Source organism: Etheostoma cragini, chromosome 11 (assembly GCF_013103735.1).
Source record: "Etheostoma cragini isolate CJK2018 chromosome 11, CSU_Ecrag_1.0, whole genome shotgun sequence".
NCBI classification, from domain to species: Eukaryota; Metazoa; Chordata; class Actinopteri; order Perciformes; family Percidae; genus Etheostoma; species Etheostoma cragini.
Genome location: NC_048417.1, coordinates 1,760,948 through 1,769,434, shown reverse-complemented (window position 1 = coordinate 1,769,434; position 8,487 = coordinate 1,760,948). Strand labels below are relative to the sequence as shown.

The following is an 8,487-nucleotide window of genomic DNA, read 5'->3' as shown; positions in this document are numbered from 1 at the left end:
TCCCCCAAATCACATCCTGCTGATGTCCTGGCGAGCCGGTCTCATGACTGTACAGCACTACTCACACTGGGACATGAGCAGTGCTGGAAATGTCGCTTTAACAGGGAACTGAACAGTATATACACTATAAACTATGAGTATAAGTAATATATAATACTATAAGTAATATACACTTTTAAACATCCATGTTTAGGCTGGTAACCCAGACAACCTACACATCTGTGCATTACGTTACTTCTCTTATTTATTATTTATTTGATTAGGACAATGCAGATTAATGACCATTTCTGTAAATGAGCCAGTGTTTGCCAAAGGGCTATTTTTGCACTGTAGTCCTACCCAGGATGCATGTCTTCATGGTGGGAAGAAACCGGAGGAAACCCACGCAAACATGGGGGAGAACATGCAAACTCCACCCGAAAAGGCCCGGACCGACCTGGATTCGAACCAACAACCTTCTTGCTGTGAGGCAGAAGTGCTAACCACTGTATAGTCACGCTGTTAAACATCCATGTTTAGGCTGGTAACCGAGACAACCTGCACACCTGTGCATTACGTTACTTCTGTTATGTCTAGGTTTTATCCTTCATTTCCATTGGTTTCCATTGGTGCAGCCAGTATGTGTAGATATGAAACCTACTTTATTTCATGTACTTCTATCTTCTTCTATCTAGCTCTGTGCACGGCTACCTCTCATATACAGAAGGCATCTACAATTTGAATGCATTTCGTTTTAGATTTACTTTGTAAGTATTAGATTTTTCCCGTTTTTATGGTCATGGACTGTTTTTGGTCTAATGCAGTGGTACTGAAGTGGTGCAGTGTTTTTATGAAATCTAGCTCCATATCTGTGCAAACTTGAAAACAATTGGCCTGTAAAATTGTAATTTGCTTACTTCAAATATAAAAATGTCATCGTCAGTGACAGGAAATTGTCAATTGTAGCACTTGGTTAAAAACTAAAATCTAGGGGCGCACAGATAGCTCAGGTGGTAGACCAGGTGCCCTTATAATAGAGGTTTACTCCTCGACGCAGCAGGCCTGGGTTTGACTCCGGCCATTGAACCAGCAGCCTTCCAATTGGCTGGATATCGCTCTACCACTGATTAACATTACAATCCCTGGAACCACGCCGCTAGCATGATAGGACGGCTTCAACGCCACAGTCAGTGCGGCATAACAACAACACACATATCTGTAATGACACGTCTGTCACTATTTAGCCAAGAATCCTCAAAACTCATAAAAGCCACATTTGCTAACCCAGAATATGCACCGATAAAATAACAAAAAATGCTTACTTACAATAGTGCTACAGCTGAAATGACCAATATCATGAGCAACCAGTGAGGCGACAGATTGGTCCAAGTCACAGAGCTCCTTAAAAAATACCTCACACCCCTGCAGCTGATTCAGAAATGCTAAAATATCCTATACAAAATTACTACATAACATGCATTCCTCTCTCCTTTCATTAGCACCCTCCTTCCATCAGGACTCCATAAATAGTCCTTGAGGTGAGATATTTTTAGCACAAGGCTATTTTTTTTATGCGTCCTTGATGTTGGAAAGGATCTGACTCTGTGATGCTGTTTCCATTCTGTCTAATCTGGATCAGCAGCGAACGAAGGGTCAAGTTCAACCTTTGATGAAGAGCTATTTATTACAGATCTGTTTTATTTAGTTATTTATTTATTTTTTAGGAGATGACTCAGCTCGTTCGCACCCTCACCGTGCTCAACACTCAAATTAGACTTAAACCCATTTGATAAGAGGCGGTCCATCCTAATATTGACACCTAAGGACAAAAGGACACCATTATGTGAACGTGGTCCATCACACTGAAAAACGTGCATGAATAAATCGTTCTACTTTGCAGCTCTAATAACTTTTTTAGTTCATTGTTTTGGTTTTAAAGCCCCCAGACATACTGAATGGTTCGTCTGAGTTAGTGTCAAACAGGCAGCCAACAAAGCTCTTACATTACAATATAGGGCTGTAGTCCAGACCACCTTTGTCGAGTCCGAGTCAAGAGAGATTCCAAAGAGGTTTGAGTCCGAGTCAAGACCGAGTCCAGGACAGCAAAAAAGGTCTTATGCATGACAGTATCAAGACAATCAGTTAGGGTTATTTGTTGATATAAAAGCAAAACCAGTGTCAGAACACCCTGGATTCATGAGTACAGCCATTCCTCTTGAGATCATCTGGTGATAACTCATAACAGCTACATAGACAATTATGCTACAGTAGGAGCATTAGAACTGCTACTGCTACAGTAGTACTAGTACTGAGCATTAGAACTGCTACTGCTACAGTAGTACTAGTACTGAGCATTAGATCTGCTACTGCTACAGTAGTACTAGTACTGAGCATTAGATCTGCTACTGCAGGTACTAGTACTGAGCATTAGAACTGCTAAAGCATGTACTAGTACTGAGCATTAGAACTGCTACAGCATGTACTAGTACTGAGCATTAGATCTGCTACTGCTACAGTAGTACTAGTACTGAGCATTAGAATTGCTACTGCTACAGTAGTACTAGTACTGAGCATTAGAACTGCTACAGCATGTACTAGTACTGAGCATTAGAACTGCTACTGCTACAGTAGTACTAGTACTGAGCATTATATCTGCTACTGCAGGTACTAGTACTGAGCATTAGAACTGCTACAGCATGTACTAGTACTGAGCATTAGATCTGCTACTGCTACAGTAGTACCAATACTGAGCATTAGATCTGCTACAGCATGTACTAGTACTGAGCATTAGATCTGCTACTGCATGTACCAGTACTGAGCATTAGAACTGCTACTGCTACAGTAGTACCAGTACTGAGCATTAGAACTGCTACTGCTACAGTAGTACTAGTACTGATCATTAGATCTGCTACTGCTACAGTAGTACTAGTACTGAGCATTAGATGTGCTACTGCTACAGTAGTACTAGTACTGATCATTAGATCTGCTACTGCTACAGTAGTACCAGTACTGAGCATTAGATCTGCTACAGCATGTACTAGTACTGAGCATTAGAACTGCTACAGTAGTACTAGTACTGAGCATTAGATCTGCTACAGCATGTACTAGTACTGAGCATTAGATCTGCTACTGCTACAGTAATACCAGTACTGAGCATTAGATCTGCTACTGCAGGTACTAGTACTGAGCATTAGATCTGCTACAGTAGTACTAGTACTGAGCATTAGAACTGCTACAGCATGTACTAGTACTGAGCATTAGAACTGCTACAGTAGTACTAGTACTGAGCACTAGATCTGCTACTGCAGGTACTAGTACTGAGCATTAGAACTGCTACTGCTACAGTAGTACTAGTACTGAGCATTAGATCTGCTACTGCAGGTACTAGTACTGAGCATTAGATCTGCTACAGTATGTACTAGTACTGAGCATTAGAACTGCTACAGTAGTACTAGTACTGAGCATTAGATCTGCTACTGCAGGTACTAGTACTGAGCATTAGAACTGCTACTGCTACAGTAGTACTACTACTGAGCATTAGATCTGCTACTGCATGTACCAGTACTGAGCATTAGAACTGCTACAGTAGTACCAGTACTGAGCATTAGATCTGCTACTGCAGGTACTAGTACTGAGCATTAGAACTGCTACAGCATGTACTAGTACTGAGCATTAGAACTGCTACTGCAGTACCAGTACTGAGCATTAGAACTGCTACAGCAGGTACTAGTACTGAGCATTAGAACTGCTACAGCATGTACTAGTACTGAGCATTAGAACTGCTACAGCATGTACTAGTACTGAGCATTAGAACTGCTATAGCATGTACTAGTACTGAGCATTAGAACTGCTACTGCTACAGTAGTACTAGTACTGAGCATTAGATCTGCTACTGCAGGTACTAGTACTGAGCATTAGAACTGCTACTGCAGTACTAGTACTGAGCATTAGATCTGCTACTGCAGGTACTAGTACTGAGCATTAGAACTGCTACAGCATGTACTAGTACTGAGCATTAGAACTGCTACTGCAGTACTAGTACTGAGCCTTAGATCTGCTACTGCAGGTACTAGTACTGAGCATTAGAACTGCTACAGCATGTACTAGTACTGAGCATTAGAACTGCTACTGCTACAGTAGTACTAGTACTGAGCATTAGATCTGCTACTGCAGGTACTAGTACCGAGCATTAGAACTGCTACAGCATGTACTAGTACTGAGCATTAGAATTGCTACTGCTACAGTAGTACTAGTACTGAGCATTAGATCTGCTACTGCAGGTACTAGTACTGAGCATTAGAACTGCTACAGTATGTACTAGTACTGAGCATTAGAACTGCTACTGCTACAGTAGTACTAGTACTGAGCATTAGAACTGCTACTACTACAGTAGATACTAGTACTAAGCATTAGAACTGCTACTGCTACAGTAGATACTAGTACTAAGCATTAGAACTGCTACTGCTACAGTATGTACTAGTACTAAGCATTAGAACTGCTACAGCTACAGTATGTACTAGTACTGAGCATTAGAACTGCTACTGCTACTGTAGTAGTAGTAGTACAGCTGTACTGTACCTAGTAAGCTAGGCTAACGCTGGTGTGCTAACGTTAGCAAACATTGGCGTAGCATTAGCTAGCTGTCTAAACTTGTAAAACCCGAACAACCTCCCTACCTGGACTGTGTTTTACTTTCCCTTCAATATTACCATCAACATAATAAAGACACCTGGACTTGTTCGAGACCAAAAGCCATATTTTGCAAGACCAGTGGCCGAGTCCGAGACAAGTCCCAGTCCAAATACTACTGAGTCCGAGACAAGTCCCAGTCCAAATACTACCGAGTCCGAGACGAGTCCCAGTCCAAATACTACCGAGTCCGAGACGAGTCCCAGTCCAAATACTACTGAGTCCGAGACAAGTCCCAGTCCAAATACTACCGAGTCCGAGACGAGTCCGAGTCCAAATACTGAGTCCAAGACGAGTCCGAGTCCAAATACTACCGAGTCCGAGACGAGTCCCAGTCCAAATACTACCGAGTCCGAGACGAGTCCGAGACCATAGAAAAACGGTCTCGAGTCCAAGACCGGACCCGAGTACTACAGCCCTGGTACAGTACTTTCCTAGCACCAACTGATTAGCTGGTGAAGATGGTGTGGCGTGTCAGCTAAAGAGATATTTGTCTAATTAGGTGACGAGCTAAATTCAAAACAGACCTAAAAGGAGAGGGAACATTTGACATGCATAACATACAGGAGATCCAACTCCAAATAAATCAAATGTGTGCTTGGATTTAGTGGATTTAGCAACCTTTGGCCAACATATATTAGCAAAAACAATACACATGTCAGGCTAGTAGCTATTAGCTTCAACTTCAACTTTTTCAACTTCAACTTTATTTATTTGTCATTTTATATGTACAGAGTGCATACAGAACGAAATTGCGTTGCATACAGCTTATAAATATTTCAATGCTATTCCAGGTGCAATGGAATACCTTTCCGGATTATTTACAAATAGTTCTACAGAAGTGCAGCAGTGATCAAAGTGTAAAACAGTGCAGGGGATGAACAGTGTGCAAATTGAAGAGTAAAAAAGAGAGGAACCGAAATGGCTAAAAGTTCAGCAGCATTTTAATACCCAATGGCGTGCAATAGGTGCAGAGTTCAGTTTATGGATCAGAAGTTCAACAGTCTGATGGCAGTGGGGAAAAAGCTGTTGCAGAACCTGGTGGACCTGCAGCGGATGCTGCGGAACCTCTTTCCAGAGGGCAGCAGGGTAAACAGGTCCATGTTAGCTTGTTGTGCAGCTTGTCTTTCCTCAAGTGGCCCGAAAAACAACAGTTTTTACAACAATTTCACTTGTCATACTGCAGTATGTCCCAGTTAGCCCTGGCATTGTGACATTGAGACTCTAATGTGATTGGTCAATGCTACTGGGACTACAATGAAAACCAGAACTCTCCCAATACTAGAACTGTGTCACATTGCCATGCAGGTTCTTCTTTAAAAATGCTCAACTTCCTTCACCAGCTGGTTGCAAAGCTAGTCGGCCATTTGGTGTTGGCAGTGGGTTTATCTGAGCTTTTTGTTGTTGGAACAGCTATGAAAAAGAGGTTGATACGAGCTCAGACCATACCATAGGAGCAGGAAGTGGGGGGGGGGGGGGGGGGGGGGGGGGGGGGGGGGGGGGGGGGGGGGGGTGGCGAAGCTCTGAAAGTGCAATGACAATAAATTGATAGCTTATAAATATCTCTGGTTGTTGTTTCTGTTCCACGACATTTTGTATGTCATGTTTTGGGGTGTGTGGGATGAATAGAGGGATAATTTTAGTTATTTTAAAACAACGAGACTCAGTCAAAGAACTTGCTCACTTTGTCTCAGCTCTACATCTACTAACCCCCTGACCCTTCACCGAGGTGGGAAAGCTGATCCACTTGGGTCTCTCAGTGTCTACTGCTGGCTCCGAAACAGGGCTGGACTGGTGCTTTTAGACTTAGATTTAGACTTAGCTTTATTAATCCCTTTGGGGTGACTCCCGCAAGGAAATTAAAGTTACCAGCATCCAAATTGGGCCGAATTGCAGATATGATTTGCCTTTTTTTATTTGTTTTTTTGGCCGTGTCGGCCCATAAAGAACCATCAGCGGCCCATTGGTTAATTTCCTTAATTGGCACTGGCCTGACCCAATCAAATCCAGGAACCCCCCTTCCCCCACTCCCGGCCCTGAGACACCAGCTGTAATAGTCATGCTTACGCCGGAAGTCTAGCGTCCACGTTAAAATGGACAAACGACCACCAAAAGCTCAAAGGGAGGCGCCGAGAAATTACAGGAGAAAAAGGTGAAGAATCTACAGGCGGGTACCTCGAAATGTGCCAAAATGTCTGACATGTTTGGGGCTGTAGTAGCTGCTTCAACATCAGTTGAAATCAAATTCAATCAAATCAAATTGACCCGTTTCAAAGTGTTTAAATTTGTGAAATATGGATTTCTTTCAACCAAATTTACCAAAAGTAACATGGATGATTCCATACGTTCTTCAGGTAAAATTAATGATTACTTTGATTGAATTTTATGGGTGTTTTAATTAATCTGATAGCATTTGAATTTGTTTTTTTAATGGTTTCAAAACTGAGATTCACTCAACATCCTCTCAAGCTTAACTATTAGTCAAAATAATTCATAAATTCTCAGTTTTTAACTAAAAACAAATGTATAATTTGATATAAATGAGGTTTGTTGACCATGAATTCCAAGAATAAGTGTAAAACCTGGTTTTAAACCAGCTCAGGTTTTTAAAAAAAAGCACCAAAAGCTGAAAAAAGTGACAAATAGATCAGAATTTTTGGACCTGGAAGGACAAGTTCATGGTTAACGGGAAGACAACACAAGGGTTAACACCAAAGCAATTAAAGCACAATAACAAGGTCCCCTTTGATATCGTATAGAGTAATCTGAGTCATTTCAACATTATAGATCGATACACGTCCAATGTCTTCTCTACAATGGCTTCTCAAAGAGCTCATTACACACTCTTTAACCCAGTAGGGAGACTCCAAAAACAGCCCTCGCTGTCCAAACCTTTTTATTAACCTTAAGGCTACAACCGACCTCTTTTATGCGGCTGCACAACGCCATCATCCAGCCTCCCAATCGAATGCATTAGACCCTCTGCTCCAATGCACTAAACACGGAGTAGATGCAGCAGCAGACAATGTGGATCCCCTCGCCCCGAGCTGCTGTTCATTCAGTCCTGTTTGAAGACCTTTTTCTAGATCGAGGTCAGGTCAGCCCTGTTGCTACGCTAATACGTGTCCGCTGTCCCCCTGAATGAGGCAATGGACTCAGTATCTTCATAAGATGACATGATAAGTGAGGCTGGATGGGGTAATATAGCTCTCGCAGTGATAACAGGAAGGCGGGATAACGAGAACCCTTCTTTTTCAAGTTGTCTCGTCAGTGGAGCAATTACAACAATGTGACAGGTCGGATTCTTCTTTGGTAATTATATGCCAAGGGGGACAGGGCCTAGTATTTCCACTGTAATTCACAGCTCTCTGCAGAGCCACTTCTGCTGGAGACCAGTGAATACCAGTCTAATTACCAATGGTGAACACTGGAGCCACTGCTGGTACTGCTGGTGAAAAGAGGCTGAGGCTGTCCAGAGAGACAGGGGAAATGTTTCAATAGAGACATTAAGTAGAACCAAAAACGTTCTAATCTGGTCCAAATAATCCTGAAAGGTTTCGGTACCCAACCCTAATTAGGAATGCAGTTTGGTTGTGTGGGACCATACATCTTTAGGAGATATTATATTATATAGATATATAAGAACACAACTACTCCCGTCACATCTCACGTGAAAAACCGAGTGTGACACGAATATTAACGAAAATAAGATAGACCTTTAAAAGGTAACATGACACGGTTCTCTTTAGATGCTTTTATATAGACCTTAGTGGTCCCTAATACTGTATCTGAAGTCTCTTTATATAGACCTTAGTGGTC

At 42.1% G+C, this 8,487-nt stretch overlaps 1 long non-coding RNA gene across 1 annotated transcript in view; it reads right to left on the bottom strand.

Moving 5' to 3' along the window:
- Positions 1–846: 846 nt before the first annotated feature.
- The window catches only part of LOC117952567, a 14,760-nt gene continuing 7,119 nt past the window's right edge, over positions 847–8,487 (bottom strand). Inside the window, exons 2-3 of the long non-coding RNA XR_004658452.1 lie at positions 8,193–8,195; positions 847–857 (exon numbers count right to left, since the gene is read on the bottom strand). This is a non-coding gene — a long non-coding RNA (uncharacterized LOC117952567). The remainder of the gene's footprint in view (positions 858–8,192; positions 8,196–8,487) is intronic.